The 19,772-nt window shown below is 49.8% G+C and overlaps 1 protein-coding gene across 2 annotated transcripts in view; it reads left to right on the forward strand.

The window, feature by feature from the left end:
• MAMLD1 (mastermind like domain containing 1) overlaps positions 1 to 19,772 on the forward strand; it is a 118,785-nt gene that overhangs the window by 82,485 nt on the left and 16,528 nt on the right. The gene's annotated exons all lie outside the window — the stretch shown is intronic.

A 19,772-nucleotide genomic window follows, 5' to 3' on the forward strand; every position in this document is an offset into this window, starting at 1 on the left:
CTCCTGCAATCTGATCGATCGATCACTGGACTCAGCTGATCCTTCCCCGGGGGGTGTCGACCATGGTTTTCCCTTGCCATTGCTCTGACCCCTGCCTGTATTGGTTATCTCTTGCCCGGTGGCAAATTACTCTAAAACATCCGCTTAAAACAACACATGTGCATTAAGTCGCAGTTTCTGTGGGCAGGGAGTCCTGGCATCACCTTGCTGGGTCTTCTGGCCTTGAGTCACTCTTAAGGTTGTGGTCACCTCGAGCTCCACCGGGAAGGTTCTGCTTCCAGGCTCACTCCCGAGCTTGTTGGCAGGAAGTGGTTCCTTGCAGGTGGTTGGACCAAGGCCTCAGTTCCTCATGAGCTGTTGGCTAGTGGCCTCCTTTGGTTCCTTGCCATGTGGCCCTCTTCGTAGAGCATCTCACAACATGGCAGCCGACTTCATCTGAGTAAGCAAGACAGAATGTGCCAGCAAGAGAGACAGAGGGAGTGCCAGCTAGTCAGAGGTCACAGTCTTTAGAACCTCATCTTGACAGCGACATCCCATCACTTCTGCTGTGTTCTGTTCATTAGACACGAGCATGAAGGTGTGAACACCAGGAGGCGGGGGTTGTTGGGGACCATGTCAGTTACCTGCCTGCCCGGGGCACTGTCCATTCTGGTCCCTCCTTTCCATTGCCTTCAGCCATCCCTGAGTTCAGGTCCTCTTGCTTCTTTGTCTGAACTCAGAGTTGACTCTTACAGTGGTTTCCCCCAGTAAACCAGCCATCACTCAAGCCATCACCTTCAAGAGACCAGATATAATAGAGAACTGATCATGTTTCACAATTGCTCAGAAGATTCCAGAGGCCCATCACCTGGCTCCCTCTACCTTCTTAGACTTGGTGTTCATCGGGCTCCGTCCAGCGCTTCACTTGTATCATCCGAAGTGCTTATAGTTCCTGGCCCACTCTGCATTCTCGATCCTACTGCTACCATTCCCTGGGCCTGGCTCTCCCTTCCCACCTTCTCCCTCCTGTCCCACTCCTTTGGCTCTCAAGTCTCAGGCACCATCTGCTCCAGGAAGCTTCTCCATGACCATCGTCGGTACTTCTGTCTCCCACGCTGCCTCCATCTTCTGTAGAGCAGCCAAGGAGGACAGCCTGGCCAGGGACCTGGCCTAAGAGAAGCACCCGTCAGGGCTGACCTCTTTTCTGAGGGCCCTGGGTGAGTGTGACTGGGGCTGCCCCTGGAGGATAGAGACCGTGTCTTTCCCCTCCATGCCTCATGAAGCATAAGCAGGCAGAGAGCTCCGCACCGGGGAACTGGTGCAGTTCGGCAGCACTTGTGTCTGAGTATGTGGTGGGCTTCCTGCCATCTCTTTTCAGGGAGCACCAGCCCCAGTGCTGGAACTCTCCCCCTAGCAGGCAAGGTCCTCGGCCTGGAGACATGTCACCATCTCACGCTATGAGCCATGAGCCACGCTATGAGCCATGTCACCATCTCACGCTATGAGCCCAGTGGGGTACATTTGTAGCCTGACAGTGTGGCCTCAGAACCAGATCTGCTGGCTCAGAAGCAGAATCTTTAATGACTGGAGGCATGAAAATCACACCCAACTGATTACCTAGGTGAGCCAGAGAAAGTGCTCAGGAGAAAGAGGGAGCAGCCAAGCTCCCTGAGGCTAGGAGGAGCTCAGGTGACCACCATCAGCCAAGGGGAGGGCGGGAGGGGGCGCAAATGGGAGGCTACCACTGCCAACAGCTGCCTTCCCTGCCAGCACTGGCCAGTGCCCACAGGCCATGCATGCAACTCAGTACTTCACCTGCCTTTTTCCACTTGAGTTCCCAGAGATAGAGATAGTGTACCCTTAAAAGCCGAGAAGACCGAGGCGGTCAGCAGAATCACCCACGCTCACAGAGCAGCTCAGGGCCAGAGAAGGGAGTCTGGCCTTAGAGCCCATGCTTGTAACCCCGGCCATGGGGCGCTGCCTCCGGAGCTTTCTGCTCCCGCCTTGATCTCCTAACTATTGCCTCTTCTGCAAAATGGGCAATAGGTGATGATAGGTGGGTTGAGGATTAAACGCATTATTACATCTAAGGCATTTTTTTAAGATTTTATTTTTTAAGAGTTTATTTATTTAGTCAAGAGAGATCCAGAGAGAGAAGCAGAGACACAGGCAGAGGGAGAGAGAAGCAGGATCCCTGCGGGGAGCCCGATGCAGGACTCGATCCCAGGACCCCGGGATCATGCCCTGAGCCAAAGGCAGACACTCAACCACTGAGCCACACAGGCACCCCTATGTCTAAAGCATTTTGAACAGGGCTTGGCAGCACAAAGTACCACTGAAGGTTTGCTATCACTAACTCCTGGTCCTGAGTCTCCAGGTCCATTTTCTAGGGGTTAAGATGTGGCCCTCAAAACCAATGGTGAATAGGACAGAATAGGAGCAGTGCTCTCTCCCAACCCCATGGCCACCACAAGATTGGCGGCACTTGCGGGGCCTACTAGCGTCTTGGGCTCTCCCTTTGCCAGGCTTTGTCCCCTTGACACAACTCCAGGCCTGCTGGAAAAGGGGAAAGGCCATCTTTGACCAGCTGGCGGGGGTCTCTTTCACTCCCCCTCGCCCAGGCTCCCCCATTCTGTCCATGGCACTCCTCTAGGCAAAACACAGAGTGGGCTTCCAGGCTGGGCATGTCAGCCACTCCACTCTTCCTTCTCTTGGCCTTTCTCCATATTTGTGAAGGACTAAGAAGTCAGCCCTGCTCGCTCTTGCAGGGGAGAGAAGACAGGAGATCCGTGCTTCTCCCTCCCAGCAGGGCCACCCTGTTCGGCTTTTACTGAAGGCCAAATCGAGCCTCAGAAAATTCTCCTCACCCAGCACATGGTGATGTGGACTAGTTCGTGGTATCTCCAAGTGTGATCATGGTGACCACAGAAGTACTGGGCCTTCACTGTAATCCCGGTTCTGGTTTTTGAAAAGAGTACTTTCTAAACGCAAGCTGACAAACGAACTCTTGAGTATGCAGAAAGGCTGAGTCCAGTCATCTATAGAAGCTTTTAATTTGTTGACTTGTATTGCTCAGCTCTGGCAAGTTCACTTGACCAGTTAACGTGAATGATCTGACTGCAGTGGACCATGTGTTTGCACTGAAGGGAAAAGGCAAATGCCATCTGGCTTCAGGGCGGCAGTTGAGTGTGGCAGCTGAAGCGTGGGCATGGGGGTTCAAGAGCAGGCACGACCCCTGGCCGGGCCTTGTGCTGGGAGCAACGTCACTGAGCCCCTCTGAGCCTCGGCTGCAAGTGAGGAAAGCGCTGGGCCAGGGCTAGCGTGGGCCCTGGGCTGGGATTCACCGCCTCCTAGGTCAGATGTGTTTCCCAATTCAGAACATTAGGGCGTTCTGAAAGGTAATACGGGGTGTCTACCAAATATCACACAAGCCGCCGGTGGAACATGGGGTAGCGTTTCTTGATTCTTGCAGAGAAACGTGATTATCTAACTAAGTGCACACCAACTTTTGTCCCCAAATCAATGTCGATGCCAAGTTTACCCAAATAAAATAGGCTTTCAGAGCCTTTTGGGTTTGAAATTACAGATGAGGAATGTGGACCTGGCATTATTAAGGGAGGGACTCCTTGGAGTCGGGACACCCAGCCCTGGTGTGTGGGATGGAAGTGACCCCAAATCTCCTCAACCGCAACCCCCACCCTACTCCCACGGGCTGGGCGACAACTCTCTGTCCTCAGTCAAGGTGCAATGTGTAACCTGGGGCTCCTTCTCCCTGGACACTTACTGGGAGTCCTCGCACAGGTCGCCTGGGACTTCCATTCTACCAGCAGCCACTGGGGAAGGGACCCGTCATTTGCTCGGACAGGAAGACAGGTCCGTGGAGGGGACGGGACCCGGAAGAGTGGGGCTGGCAGGTGGCAGCGAGGGCCTGCGGGCCACATGGCGTGCAGAGCTGGAGGGCCGCGTCCTGGGGAGCAGGGATGTGGCCGCTGGCCAGTTGGAAGAAGAACAAAAAGGCCTGAAATGTGATCTGTGAGGCCGGCCGGCCGAGGCACCGGGGAAGGGGCGCTGCGGAGACACGGAGCCACGAGGCGCATGACACTGTTTGCACAGATACTGAAGGGGCTCGAGGGCGGTAGCTGCCAGGCGGGGCCTCGGGGAAGCCTTCTGGCCCCCTCAGCCTTGGGTCCGCCGGCTCGAGGGCCGCCCTCCCAGTGCCCGGGTCGCAGGGCGACGGCGCGGGGCAGGGGACGCGCCCCGGGGCTGGGCTCCAGGCCAGCTTCCGGAGAGCCCAGGCTTAGGACCCCTTGGCTCCAAACCGCAGGCCCGCCGCGTTTCACCCAGCCAGCCCCCTTTCCCTCTCCGGCCTTAGCCTCCCCGCCCGTGAGCTGGACGCCCTCGGATCCTCGTCTCATGGCGTTGCCGGAAGGATTCGATGAGGTGAGGGACAGCCGAGGCCTGGCTCACGGAATGGTCCCTCGATGTCAGCTGCCACTATTTCTAGGGAGTCCCTGCCACTTGGAACACCAGTCACCCGATGGCATTAGGTTAGAGAGCCTCAGTGGCCAGGCCCCTCTCCAGATGTTGGCAGGGAGTGGGTCAGGGAGGACATTTGTCAGGTGGCTGGAGAGAAGTCATGTGGAGGGTGCACGTCGTGACCCCTGAAAGGACCAGAGCAGCTGAGCCAGGCCATAGCTTTCTGAGCCCCCCTGGCCCGGGGGGGAAGGGGAGGACGGCGGCTGCTCCTCCCTCCCAGCACGGACAGCAGAGGTGCGGGGAGCCCCGTGGGGGCTGCAGTGGATGCTGAGTAAGAAATGGGCCCCTGGACTGCTGCTGACAGGCCGAGAGAGCCGACGGTGGGCCACCTCGCTGGCCACCCAGCACCAGTGCCGCAGGAGCTCTGCTTCTGCTTAGTCACTGGCCTTGGGGGATGGGTGTCCCTTGTGTGCATTGTGTTTTCCGAGCCTTGCTCAGGGCCCTAGATGGATGCCAGCACTCAGAGCGCCGGCGCTGGACCTGCAGGGATGCCTTCCCCTCCCCCCTCCCCTCCCCTCCCCCACTCACACCCATTCGCAAAGCCTCCCACAAAAACCTCGCAAAAACTCAAGGTTTCTCTTGGTTGGAATTTCCAAGGCTGTACTCACCTGCTCAGCAGAGCAGAACCGTTCATTACTGCTGTCTCAGTTAGCACTGCAAATTAAAATCTTTACATTCGCACCCTGACCTCTCATGGAACACAGAAATGATAAAACCAGGGCTAGACCAAGAGAATTATCTATTCTTGTCAAAGTTATCTCAGCTCCTCTTTCCACCAGAGAAACATTCAGGACGTATACTGTGTAATGATTCAATGATTCTACACAGTAATTCGGTGCCCATCACATTAAGGGTACTTTTGAGACTAAGGGGATGCTGTGTGTTGATTATACTTGAAGAAAAAAGCTTTCAAATATAAAGAAAAAATTTAAATATAGAGAAAGAGAGGCAGAGTCAAGAGAGATGGTGGCCCTGGGCGAACCTTCTTCTAGTCTCAAACTGTTCATGAGCATTTAAAAGCAGGTGGCAGCCCTCTTGCCAACATACTTGACCCCCACCACCACCCTGAATCAGAAGCACCACATATTGTTCGGGAGAGTCTGTGACCCTGGACTTGCGAGTCCTTTCACTGGCTCCCCTTAATTCTTCCCTTGTTTAGAAGGGGAGAGTTGGGGGAGAACAGCACTTTGCTCCTGTTATGAGAAAAGCTTCGCTGCATTTGTCTTTTGCCAAATCTGACAAGAAGCATCACAGATTGCATCTCAAAGGTTAGTCCTGCTGAAATGCAAGAGTAGGCCTCTGGGCAAGCTCTCCCCACACCGGGGAGCATGGGGGAAGATGGGGTGGTGAGGCAGGTTCCCCGTGCCCGGGACCGGAGCGGGGGCCGCTCTGCACACATCTCTGCCAGATGGGGCAGCAGTTTCCTGAATAACTGTCTTTATTTTGTCTGTGAGCACGACTGTACGCACAAGCTTACTTTTCCCTTTCTTTCTAAATTGGGCCACAAAATGCTATTTAGCTTGAGGAAACCTTTTTTTAGCTGCTTTGGGAGGAAATATAATCAGTCACAGTGTAACATACATTTTTGAAAATTTAGGGGCCGGTTTCTCCGTGTTGACCAGGTTTCGTTTTAACCACTCTCAATTGCCATGAAACGAAACTCTGTAGGGCGTCGAATTTGGGAAATGCAGTCTCAGAACTTGGTTCTAATATTACCAAGAATCGGTTTTTCTTTCTGTTTCTCTTCTGGTTTTCTGAGAATCATTAATGATCTTCCACCTCAAAGCTATGTCCCTTTTTCAAAAAGCAGGAATTTAAAATTCACTGCTTGTCAGGTGCTAACCTTTTCAACATCAGCAGTAGTTTCTGCCTCTGGAGTAATAATCCATCACTCAGTGAGGTCCACACCAAAACTGATGGGGGTGCCAAAAGCCCCCCAGTACAGAGGCCTCGATAATAGAGACCCGTAGATAGATAGAATCCTATCATTGCTTATTAATTGCATTATGAAGACTCAAAGGGCAGCCATTTTCAGAAACCCCCTCTCAGGTATTTGTGGGTTTTTTTGTCTGTTCGTTTTGTTTTGCCATAGCATACTTGAAGAGAAACCATAAACTTTGTTGAAGTTGGGGTGCTCAAAATGAGATGTTTAGAAACAACATGTAGAAATCATTTGAGTTTTCAGCATTCGCAGAAACAACCTGCTTATTTGTCACTGTAATGCGAGGGAAGGTTGGCAGAGTAGAAGCAGACACACAGAAATGTGTATGTTGTGCTCCTTTAAGCCATAACTCCTCATGACTATGTACAAACCCAAAGCACAGAACAGCACACGGAGAGGCAGTACAGTTCTAGAAGTGCAGCGGATTTGAGAGTGAAGCGCCCTATGCTGCTGTTATGACCTCAAGTGAAGAGTGAGCAAAACCTACAAAATGTCTAGGGTGAGCGGAAAGTCACAGTGGGCCTGCTCCACTCAGCGGTGGCTCTAACACCCCCCCCCCCAGCCAGCATTGTCACTGCGTGCAGGGCTGGATGGCGATCAGGGCATGCGTAACCTTCCCTCCCACATCCCCCCACCCAGCCACCCCCTGTCAAACTCATTAATGGCCCCATAGCACGGATTTAGGAAACCTCTCCCGAGTCCATTTGTACTTTTAGCCTCATCTGTCCCTTCGGGGTTGATAAATCCCAACATCTAGGCCTGTGGCATGATGCAGCCGAGTGTGTACCAGCTACTTGGGAGCTTGAGGAGGGCAGCAGAGGGTGGGACACTGTTTATGGTTAAAGCAAAACCCCCCTCCCGCTCCCCCCAAAGAAAAGTTTCTGCTTTTTCATAAGGAGTTGAAAAAGTTCAGATTTTTTTTTTTATTTGATCCCATTAGTTTTGCCTGGGGTGACAAATGATACTTTGTTTTATTGCATTGTTGTTAGATGAGAGCTTATTGTGTGAGTTCCTCCCCTCGAGAGGAGTGAGGTTGTTGCAAGCTAGAAGCCCCACACAGGTCCAAAGAGATCACACTTCCATCCCAGACCCATGTGTGCCCCCAGCACAGCCTTCCCTGACTTCTGCCTCCCAGTGAACTAAACAAGCTTCCAAGACAAAGCAGAGTGAGTGGAGAGGCAACATTGATCTCTTTCTTGCACATTTTGGTCCTTCTCCCATGTTAACAAAGTTTTCTGGCTCCCCCCTCCCGCCCCGCGCCCCGTAGCATGCTACCGTGTTTAGCCATCCTCTATTTTTGAGCAGAGGAAGTGAGCATAGTTGTGGGGAGCTAGATTTTGTGGGCCCACAGCTGGATGACACATGAAGAGAATTTGCCAGAGCCAACTAACTCCGTAGGCCTATAGATGAAGGTGGACTCCTCGTTTAGTTTTGAATAATGATTGTTTACTTCCAGGTGACAAAACTTTGTAGGATGTGGGAGGCCCCCAACCATCCCTACGTGAGAATAAGCGGGAATAATTCCATGACCCTTTTGCTCTATCAGGCAACACTTTCAAAAACGAGCTTGGAAAATGTAAATGGACAAGATTTTGACCCCCATTAGAGTGACTGTTATTAAAAAAAAAAAACAGAAAATAACAAGCATTGGTGAGGGTGTGGAGAAATTGGAAATCATGTGCACCATTAGTGGGAATGTAAAATGGTGCGGCTGCTGTAGAAAATAGTTATGACAGTTCCTCAGAATTAAAACATGGAATTACTCTATGACCCAGTGATTCCATTCCTAAGTATAGACCCCAAAGAACTGAAAGCAGAGCCTTGAACAGTTACCTGCTCACCAGTGTTCACAGCAGCTCCATTTATAGCAGCCCAAAGGTGGAAAGAACCCAAATGCCCGTCAACTGCCAAGTGGATAAGCAAAATCCATCGGTCCATATCATGGATATTATTCAGTCTTAAAGAGGAAGGGAATTCGGACACCCGCTACTATGTGAATGAGCCTTAAAGACATTATGCTCAGTGGAAGAAACCAGACATAAAAGGACAAATACTGTGTGAGTCCGCTTCTCTGAGTAGGAGTAAGCAAATCTAGAGACAGAACCAGCTCTATAGTGTGCCTGGGGCTGGGGGCGAGAGGCAGACAAAAGGCAAAGTTAGTGTTTAACAGGGAATAGAGTTTCAGTTTGGGATGATAGACAAGTTCTGGAGTCAGATGGCGGGGTGGTTGCACAATATTGCCAATGTACCTGAAGCCGCCGAGCTGTGCACGTAAAATGGTTAAAAGGGCGACTTTTACCACAATAGGAAAAGAAAGGCTTAAGTTTTAAAATACTTGCCAATCCTCTCCTAATCAAGAGCAGTATTTTCTTTCCAATTAATATTAGCGTGCCATGCAAAAGTGGCAGCAAGCCTGTTTTGTGTCATAGGCACGTGGTCGTGACTATGCGCACACGCATCGTCTTGTGGGAGCCAGCTGGGATTTCTGGCTGTCCTGGTGAGGTGCATGCATGTTAAACACATGGGATAGAGTTCTTAGGCATAGCCAGCACTGAGAAATCACTTCCCTGGTAAATGGAACACAATTTCTGCCCTTTCTGGGCATTTTGGTGGCACTACAACACATGGGTCAGGGAACAGAGAAGTACTATAGACAGAAAGGGACATTACCCCATTTTGCTTCATTGGTCCTCTGGTGCATCTGGAAGTCTAGAAATTCTCCGATAACTCACAGTTTGCTGATTAATACAATAGCCAACAGAATGATGCTAGGGACTCACTGCGCATGACTAGCTTTCTGTGCAAAGTATCCCGCTGGAGCAAGTGCTAGGCCCTGGGGTAGAGTTCTGGAAAAAGTTAAGGATCTCAACCTCAATGTGAACCAGCTCCAAAGGCCTTGATACTGGCACACAAAGTCGGAAGCGAGAGCCTCTGATTGATGCCCAAATGACTTTTGAAAAGTCGACATACCTGCTTCTTGTGTCCCCACTCACATCCACAGCTCCCAAGACCTTTGGTGTCTGCATTTCAGGGCTTGGTGGTGTTCACTTTTTAATCAGAGTTATTTGTGTCTTATCTGCGCTGCCACTTAATAACAAAAAGGAAGAAGTCTTCTCTGACTCTGTCGAAGTGAGCTGAAGGACCCTTTGGAGGAATGAATGGAAGCTGGCTGGAAGGGGTGACACGACAGATGAATTGCATCTGCTGGTGTTGCCGAATTAAGCTCTTGAGACTATTTTTGAGTGTTTCTGAGTAATTATTGGTAGAAACTCCCAGACTTCAAGGCCGATGAACTCAGGCTCTCATGCGGGGCCACCCCCCCCCGCCCCGGACCGTGCTGCCTTTTTCTGGTCCAGCTGGGGCTCTGGTCTCCCTCCAGCATGGGGCAAACAGTGCCTGACATTCCCCAAGTGTGAGATCTGGGAACACAAGGCCTCTCCAACCTCTAACGAACCCCCAGTTTAGCGCCTCCAGTGGTAATTTGCAGTGGCGATTCTGTGGTGGTGGTGGTGATCGTTTCATGCATTTTGGAAAGACAAAACAGGACCTCTGGCTGCCATTTCACATACCACAGTGACAGCAGCGCATGAGAACCAAGCCCTCCGCCCCCCTCCCCCCCAAAAAAAAAGTTGGCTTAGAAAATCAGGCCACTCTTCCCACTGCTTTTTTCCCAGTTAAGATCCATTCATGGCACTCTGAGACGGCCCCAATATTCCTAGCATAAACCAATACATTTCGATCCATCCTGAGAGAGCAGTGAGTGGTCTTCACTTACCCACGGCGTATTTCTAAGTCTGATGTTTTTCTTTGACCAGCACAGTGTCAAGTAAGCACATTCTGAAGGCTCTTCAGCATATGTTTTCTTTTCAGGCTTAAAGTATAACTTGAAAGTTCTTATATGTTCTGGTTGTATTTGAATAAGCTCCCACCCTTGGTTTAAAATTTTCAAAGAAACATTAAGAGGTTTCCTTTACTAGCTCTCAAGCCTAGATTTGCACATTCTTTGTGGAAATGATAGGTTGAGGGTTTGGTTTTTGTTTGTTTTTTGTCATTTTGACAGCTATATTGTTTGTGTCTTTTATTTGCTTCATTACCTTTTCATTTGGAAGTGTCTTCTTTGGCAGACTAATTACATTACAAGGAGGTTCCCTCCCACTACCCCCTAGAAAGGTCTCCTGACTTCAGAGTCCTTGAGAGATTTGAAGACAACTGTGATGTTCCCACCGAGTCTTCTCTTCCCTCCTGGCAGCCTGCCTCTAAACTGAGCACAAGGCATAGGGGTGTGGCTGGATGGGTAAGGCTCCGCAGACTGACCAAAATGCTCCAGGCGCATCGGTCCTGTGCAGAGGAGAGCAGGAGGCTCACGCTTCGTTCCTGCCCCCCTAAATCGCACTTGCTGTGGTGGTAGCCATATCCCCCATCTGCCCTGCCTGAGCTCATTTTCCAGGCAAACTCCAACCTATATACCTCCCCACTCCCAGAAGACGTTCCTGAAGGCAAAGCGTTTCTCTGTAAACTTGCACTTGACTTGTGTCTATTTCCCACTCTCCTGGTAAATAAAGTTTGTGAGAGAAGATCGGACTAGGGATTGAGAACGAGAACGAGCCCTCATGATTGTTTCTAGAGCCATCGGCTTCCTACTTGGCAGCACCTCTTATGGGCTTTTAATATTTTGTTTGCAGTTATTACCTCTGAAATCTCTACTTTCTGGTATGTTCTCGGACTTTTCAAGGGATTTAAAAATTCACGAGCTTGATGCCAATAATTGCTTTTAGGAGCTTGCCCTGCCTATTTTCTATAGATGACTTCCAGTTTGGGCCATCAATTATTTTCCTCACAGAAACCCACAAAGTACATATTCGAGTTATTCGGAATTGAATATGAACTAGAAATCCTTAATGTTGTTAAGCTTCTAAAATGTGTATCGCACTTGACTAATGCAAAATAGAGTATTTAAGAGCTTGAGTACTGCACTTGAGATTTGAATGAAGTACCCAAGCCTGCCATAGTTGGTCCGCACCAGACGTGTTTGCAGGAGCAGGTAATGCAGGTGGTTCGCGTGTGCTGGATTTCTCTGTAAACCGATCTGGGGATGCAGGAACAAGACCTGAGGCTGAACCGGGTCCGACAAGCCCTGTGCTTCATCTTTGGAAGTGGGACACTCTCCAGCGTGAGGCTGGAGGCATAATGCAGACCTTGTGAACTAGGAGGTCTGGGGGCCAGGCTAGATTCCCTATCAGTTAGGGTGTTTTGAGTCACGAGTAACAGGAAAACCAGCTCACACTGGCTTGGCCCATGAAAGGAACTGACTGAGTCTGGTAAGTGGAAGCCCAGTGGTTGGGTCCACTTCAGGGGTGATTTGAATCAGTAGTTCAGCTGGCACAGGAGGATGTTGTTTCTTTCCAGCTCTGTTCCTATTCCTTCATCCTAAAGCTGGCTCCCCCTTGTGGGCACACACAGCTGCCAGCAGCTCCAGGGGTTACAAGCTTCCTCTTCCCTCATCTAGCGGAGCAGGAGAGTCGTTTCTAGAAGCTCTGTCAGAAAAACAAGGAGATTTCTTTCCCAGAACCTCCTGGGAAGCATAGTGGCCTGAACTGAGCGCGTGTCTACTATGCTGCTTCATGTGAGTCGAGTTAAGTGCCCCACTTCTAGAACCCACAGGGCGCCAGGTTTCCCCAAAGCGCAGAGGCAGCACGGGGGCAAGCAAAGCTGCCTGAGCAAAAACCGGGGCAGGTGCCAATAGAAGGAAGAAGCGACTAGCTATGTTGTTAGAATTGACCTCTCCGGCCGTCCACATCCATCTGCTCCCTCTTTCCCAAGCACGCCCCTACAGAAAGCCTATTTGCTCCCTCCCCAAAGGGATTCAGCTCTGATCTAGAAGCTGCAGGTGATGCCATCCCCATGTCCCAGACCCCTGGCCACTGCTCGCTGTGGCAGAGAAGGAGCAGGAGTACAGGACACCCTAGGGCTTCAGGAAGGTTAGCAAGTTTCTGGAATTTAGCAAGTTAGGAGCAGAAACGTAAAGATTGTTCATCCCTCCCCTGGCATGGCATGGTGTTCTTTGGATGACCATGTGACTCCTGAAAGAAGCCCCTTCTTTATCTGGGAGAACCCATATCCTCAGGCTTCATTTTGCAAGGCTTCATTCCCCCAACTATCCACAACCTGGGTATTAGGTGTTCAGAGAGGAGTGGCACTGGGTACAGCCATGACACAGGTAAAGTTGATTTTCCCGGGACCCCTCACCTGGCCAATGTCTCATTGTTCTTCAGGTCACACCTTAAAGCTCAGTTTTGCCTTGAGACCTGCTCTAACTAACCCCCTCCCAGAATAGGTTGGGTTCTCCTGTTTGTTCTCTAGCACTCCTCGGTGTTCCTGTATGGCACTTGTCAACCTGTACTACAAATCCTTGCCTAAGTGCTTCATCACATGAATGTGCTAGCTCTAAAAGGGCAAAAACCACATCCGCCTTGTCCACCAAAGTTGTGGCAGCACTGGCCCTAGATCATGGTAGATGCTCAGTAAATATGTGTCGCACAAATTTATACAAGGCAGACTGAACAGATGTCAGCCATAGTACTTGACTACAGCACAGAACTATTGGACGACCTACAGTACACATTGTACAGTGTACGATGACAGCTATTCCGAAGCAAGCAAAATAGTCAAGCCCTCAGAAGAAACGCACACTCATGGAGAACCCCAGGGGTCCCTGGCAACTTCAGGGACAGTTTCATAGCCTCTCCCTCCTTCTCTCCGGCAGCCTGGTACCTTGGGGGCCCAGAATACCTCCCTACCTACTGGGCAGCAGCTCCTTGGGCACCCAGCTCCCTCCTGTCCCACATCCATACGGTCTGTAGACGGGCAGTTGGGGGAAGGAAGGCGGTAGAGGCCCCTCAGCTCACCGTATGCCCCAGCCAGCAGGGCCCAGATTGCTGATCTGTGTGAACCCCGCACTTCCCCTCTGGAGTATGGGAGTCCCGCTAGGCCATGAAATGATTGGCTCTGAGTAATAGCTAGAGTCCCCTGACTTCTGATGCAGACCCTGAGCTCATAAATTCTGCATCTTGAAGCAGGCACGTAGCTTCAAATCTGGGAACAGGATATGAACTTCGTACACTCTTGACAGTTTATCACCATTGCTGTAATCCCCTGCAATTAAATATAATTTTATAATCAAATCAAACTGAACCCTTAAACTAATTTATTAGGAGAAGACCAATTTTATTAAAGTCCACAAGCTAACTAGAAGTATATCCTGCACATATTGACTTTGAAGATTGTGCCTAAGTTTAGTGTAACTGATGGATCCGTTTTCATTGGATGTTCACACGTCAAAGAAGATATCTGTTCGCCCAGCTGTAGTGGCAGGTTATGCATGTTTGCCTTTCTGGTTCCCAGAGCTAGACCTTATTGTTTCAAAACAGCCCCATAATCCACTTATTTACTGGGTGGCAAAGCTTCGGTGAGGGAGAGAGAGCAGTATGGTAGATACCAGAACTTTCTCTGCAAGGCCATGTACTGTGTTTGCTGAGGGCTGCTAGACGTGTCTGGGGTTTCCCTACGACCTGTATTGCCCATTTCATGACAGCTATAGAAGGAGAATAACAGAAAAAGATATCTGGCCCAGAAAATCACAGAAACTCCAGTAAAATTCAGACAGAAATTAAATCTCTGAGCTGCAAACCAAGTGCTTAAGGGAAGAGACAGAGGAGTGCTCCTTGCATTGCTCACTGCTCACCGTGGTACTTCACGGGCAGTGTGGGGAGTGGCAGGGGAGGAGGAAAGAAGGGTTTCCTCTGTATTCTGGGCAGAAAGAATTGCTAAGTAGCCCAGTGCTCCTTTGTGTCTGTTCAGGTCTGCTGTAAGGCAGACACCAATATGGGGTTAGAAGTCTAAGGTATGTATCGGGGTGAGGGAAGCCTGCAAAAGCTACAGGGAAAGGGAGCCAGAGAAGGTACGGGGAGCCTCAGCCCACAGTGCAGGTGATCTGTGATGACTGGGGGACAGAGGAAGATTGGGTAAGAACCATCTTGGACCACAGTGCAGCTCCAGGAAAGTTCCAACAAGGCCAATGGAAACTTCTCAAGCCAGAGTTGCCATTGGAAGAGTCTCATACCTCACAAGAGTGGGCCTGCATTAGTGCACCTGCCATGTTCTGTCAGTGATTGGGAGTGGGGCCAGGGCCACATATGGTGACAGAGCCAAAAGGACGGCTCATGGAGGCCACCAGGCAATTATAGCCCCCAAGGAAGGAGATCCAAGCAGTCGTTAGCATAGCCACCACATCCTTCCTTTGGTAGCTAGGGCTGGGCAGGCCCTTCACTGACACCCCGGCAGACAAGACAGCTGCAGAAACAGATGCAGGAGTAGCATTGGACTGACTACTTTGGAGAACAAGGTCAAGACTGGTTTGCTTGGTTGGTAGAGAGACTGTGCTTCTTCGTTGCCTTCCTATTCTGCGTTTGGATTCTTGGGTTTCTCCCCTTTCCTCTTGTTTGTTCAATTTGTCCTTTGACCCCAGGTCTAGGAAAATATAACCACACACATTTGAAAGAAGTTAAAATGAGCTAGCTGGCTGGTTTTAGTTTCCATCCTAAACATCTAAAGACTCCTAGGACTTGGATGTGAGGCAGACGGAAACTAAAGTTGAGAAATTGGCCTCTTGATTACACAGGAATGAGTCTAAGTATTGTTTGTCTAATGCCTAAGAATCATTGTTTTTTAGTTTTCCTTTGTACCACAATGTCAGAGTACACGAATATTGAAGGAAACCATGGAGGTTGTCTAGTCCAATGACATCATTTTACAGATGAGGACACGAGGAAGCCCCAACAGGACAAAGCAGACCAATACCCTTTAGGAACAGAGATGCAAAGATCCTCAACAAAACCCTAGCAAACCAAACCCAGTAACATATAAAACAGGATTATTGGGATGCCTGAGTGGCTCAGTGTTTGACTGTCTGCCTTCAGCTCAGGGCATGATCCCAGGGTCCTGGGATTGAGTCCCACATCGGGCTGCACACAGGGAGCCTGCTTCTCCCTCTGCCTGTGTCTCTGCCTCTCTCTCCATGTCTCTCATTAATAAATAAATAAAAATTTTTTAAAAAAGGATTATATACCAGGACCAAGTGGCTCGATCCCCAGAATGCAAGGCTGATTCAACCTCTGAAAATCATTCAATGTAATGAACCATATTAACAGAAGAAAGAATGACAACAACAAGGACATCATCTCACCCGAAAAGGAAAGGGACTTTTTCGAGCTTAGAAAGTTAATAGCAAACCTGGGCTAAACCCAAGTCACCCGACTTCCAAGCCAGAGCTCTTCACAGTAGCGGGAGCAGGGATGGCGGGTGGAACTAGCCCCTTCCATGTGTATGCTCTGCACTCAGCCCATATCGAGGAATTTCCCCCTTGTCCTTCCCTCCTATTCTCACAACAGCCCCTGGCAGTGGGCACTGTTGTGACCCCTACTTTCTGCATGAGAAAGCAGGCTTAGAGAGGCAACGGAACTTCCCTGAGTCTACCCAGCTGCCAAGCACAAGCAGGAGCTAGGGCTAGAGCCCAGGTCTCCTGTCTCCCCTGCCTGGCACTTTCCCTTGCCCTTCACTGATTGGTGCCATTGGACCAACTTGGTTCCATTAGTTCTCCGATCGTCTACTACCAAGCCAAGTAGATGGGCTTTTTGCTGTGAGTGGGTAGGAGTGTCCTCCAAATTCTCTGGGGGAAGAGTCCCTCCCCTGTGCCAATGTGTGACAACTCTCAGAGCTCAGGCTGTTGACTTACACTGGTGTAATCTGGACCAAGTGGCCATCTCTATATGCGAATGGCTAGAACATATGGGCAAGGACCAGGGAAGCCAAAGGCCAGAAGGCTGGGAGGTGGAGATGAGTGGGGAAAAGAGAGGAATGAGACTGTTCCTTTGTTCCTGGAGAATCTAAGGGCCAGGCTGGCCTGGCTTTTGGCAGAACCCAGCCCAGTGAGAGCTCTTGCCACTGAGTCCTGGCTCTTCCTGGTAGGACAAGAAAAAGAAGGCAGACATTTCAGAGAGTCAGGGAGAGAGACACAGCAGGGCCAAAATGCAGTGAAGTGTGTCTTCTTTTTGGCCTCACATCTGGCCATCTCAGATGGAGATGTACTAGAAGGCCTAGTTGGCCAAGCTTCCTCTGGATACGTTCACCATGGCCTCAAAAGCTGCTTGTCTTCAAAATGCATTTGGAGAGCCCCCACCCACCACCCCAGAGCCAGGCACTGAGGCTTTAGGCCATTTCCAGGCCTCAGGCCTGCAGGCTACAGGGGTGAGGGTGTGCTAGCTGTCAGCAGTGTACAGAGAAGGGCTTTCCCAGCACTGCTCTGCCTTTTTAACTCAGAAACACGGGGTGCCCTTTGCTCTTCCTCTCACTGAGAATCACACAGGGGTTGAAAGAGGTTGCCTTCGGATGGTCTACTCGCTTCTCTTCCTCCCTGTGCCATCTGCCTTGCATATAGATATGTTTCCACCCAGCCACGCACCAATGCTGCATACTCTACCCGCCACCCTTCTCTTCTCCTGTCCTGGCATTTAGCGCAGGGGAAGTGGCTTCATTTGAGATAAAGGGCTTGCAAGAAGGCACCCCAGACTGGGAACCAGGAGAGCTGAGTTCCAGTCTCCTCTGACTTGGGGCAAAGCCCAAGTAGGGAGTTAGTAGCAACAAGTGTTTCTCAGAAGGTGGCACTGCAGGGTGCAACTCCTAGAGACTGAGTCCCTGCAAAACAGTGGAGATAGGTGCTTTCTATGTGTCTCGCAGACTCTCTGACTGTCTGTCTTTAACTTGTTTGGCTGCCTTTTTTTTCCTCTGATTTTTTTATTGTGCTAAAATACACATGACATAAAAGTGGTAATTTTTAGTGTACAGCTCAGTGGGATTAAGTACATTCACACTGTTGTGCAGCCATCTCCACCACCCACCTCCAGAACTCTTTTTATTTTGCAAGACTGAAACTCTGTCCCCATTAAACAATAACTCTTCATGACACACTCCCCACAGTCCTTGGCAACCACTATATTTACCTGGCAGGAGAGATACCATGATCACCAAGGTGGTTTTCTCAGAGCAAGACTTATCCATTGCTTGGCAATCTTGAGCAAACCACAGACCTCTCCATCTCCAGAGAAGGGTGACTCACATAGGGGACCTCTCATTTCCTTTCAAGTTCTGGGGTAATAGGATGAAGAGTCAGCCCCAGGGAGACAGAATGGGTCAGAAAAAGACAGAAGATGAGGCTTTCAGTAAAGGGAAAGTAGAGAATGATGCCCCGCCACCACAAAGATTTGAGAAGGAAAGAGACCAGCTAGGGAGTCATATGAGAAACTGGCGTCGTAGGAAAACATGAGTTCATTTGTAGTTAGAATACCTACTTACACATCCATGTGGACAAAATCTGGGAAAGGAATCCTGAGCCCTGGAAGTACTGGCATTCTTGCCAGAGCTCAGAGACCCGCCATCAGGCCAACCCTAAATGTCTTGTAAAGTGTGCTGTACTAGGTCCTTCTAGGCTTGACCCCACCCTAAACCTGTCTGACTGGAGCATCCCAGAGAGCTGGGATTGGTAACAGAAAAGAAAATAAGATGAAAATTCCAAAGTGACTTTTTTCTTAACCTGTAACTGATGACTTTTTTATGAATCTGAGTTGTTCCATTGACATAGCACCATATTTTCTATTTACATGATTCCTGGTTTTTTCTAATCATGGTCTTGAATCCATGCGACATGTTCAGAGGAGCATATAAAGCATATGACAAGAAGACCCAACACCATGTACCCACCAGCCAGGTTAAGAAATGAAACATTCAAAATATCTTAGAAGCCTTCTATGTACTCTTCCCACTTCCCAAGAGATAACGACTCTCCTGACTTCCAAGAGCCAACTCTCGGATTGCACCCCAGGCCTCTTGGTGAGCTTCATTGAGCCCTTTCTAGTCAATCAGGCAGTCACCAATCTCTTCAGGTAGTTACTGTCTGCACAGATTTCCACAGATGAGTTCTCCCATCTGTTTTGTATTGCTCCTCATTAGTTTCAATTTTGGATGGGGACTTTGTCATTTTCTGATACATTTTACCATCTCTTGATTACAAGAGCAATCTTTGTAGGAAACTTAGAAAGAGCAGGCAAGTATAGAGAAAACACCAACTCCATGAGATGTTAAAATATATGAATGTATAATATATAAATAAGCCAGGAGCAACTACTGTTAATATGTTGCATACAGCACTTCATTATTTTTTGCTTTTTAAAGAAGATTTTATTTCTTTGAGACAGAGAGAGTGCATGTGCGAGCAGGGGGAGGGGCAGAGGGAGAGGGAGAGAAAGAATCCCAAGAATCCCAAGCAGGCTCCACGCCTGGCACGGAGATCCTGACCTGAGCCCAAACCAAGAGTCAGATGCTTAACCAACTGAGCCATCCAGGTGCCCCTCATTGGTTTTTCTATGCAGAAACATGTATTTCATGTTATTGGCATCCATCTGTGTATGTAGGTTTTTCTTTTGTTGTGAAATACAGCATAGATGCAGAAAGGCATGCAAGGCCTATATGTCCAGCTTAAAGTAGAAGTGTAAAGTGAAACCCTGTGTCACCACCGATTAGGCTGAGAAATAGAATCTTGCCCCCCTCCCCGAGTCAGCTGCCATGTGCCTCTTGTGATCCCAGCCTCTCCTCCCTGCAGAGGCAACCACTCTCTTGATCCCAACGGAATCATTCTCTTGCGTTGCTATATAGTTCCATTGCTTGGGAATATACTCTAAAAAGGCAGTCGCTTCATTTTGAAGAACTGAACAGTGAGTACAAGCTCGATGCATAAGCAGCAAAGAGCCTTGGTGCCACTATTGGCTGAAGGCTTCCAGAAGAGAAGCTGGGTGGTCCTGGTCATTGTCTGCCCCCAGCTCCCCTTTTAGGGAAGTCAGTGGTCCAGCGCATGGTGGACCTGGGCACCTATAGAGCCCATCACCATCAGGACGCCTGACAGAGTCATGGGCATGGTACTGGATACCCAGAAGTAATATGGCAGGAGGGATTGGGCTGCTCTGTGTTCTGCTTTCAAGCTTGCCACAGCCTGCCTCCAATTCCTCCAGGTGTAGGTCAACACAGGACACCTTTGTGGGGTGAACTTAGTGTCCTGAGCTGACCCAGGCAGCACAACCTAGAAGGTAGAGCAGGAATTCAGCAGCAGATGATCAAGCCAGATCTCTGGCAGGGATGGGGAGAGGCAGATACTCATGGATAAAGAGTGGGGGAGGAGATTCAGGATCTACCCCACTAGGTTGGCCACCTC

Source organism: Nyctereutes procyonoides, unplaced genomic scaffold, assembly GCF_905146905.1.
Source record: "Nyctereutes procyonoides isolate TBG_1078 unplaced genomic scaffold, NYPRO_anot_genome, whole genome shotgun sequence".
In the NCBI taxonomy this organism is placed as follows: Eukaryota; Metazoa; Chordata; class Mammalia; order Carnivora; family Canidae; genus Nyctereutes; species Nyctereutes procyonoides.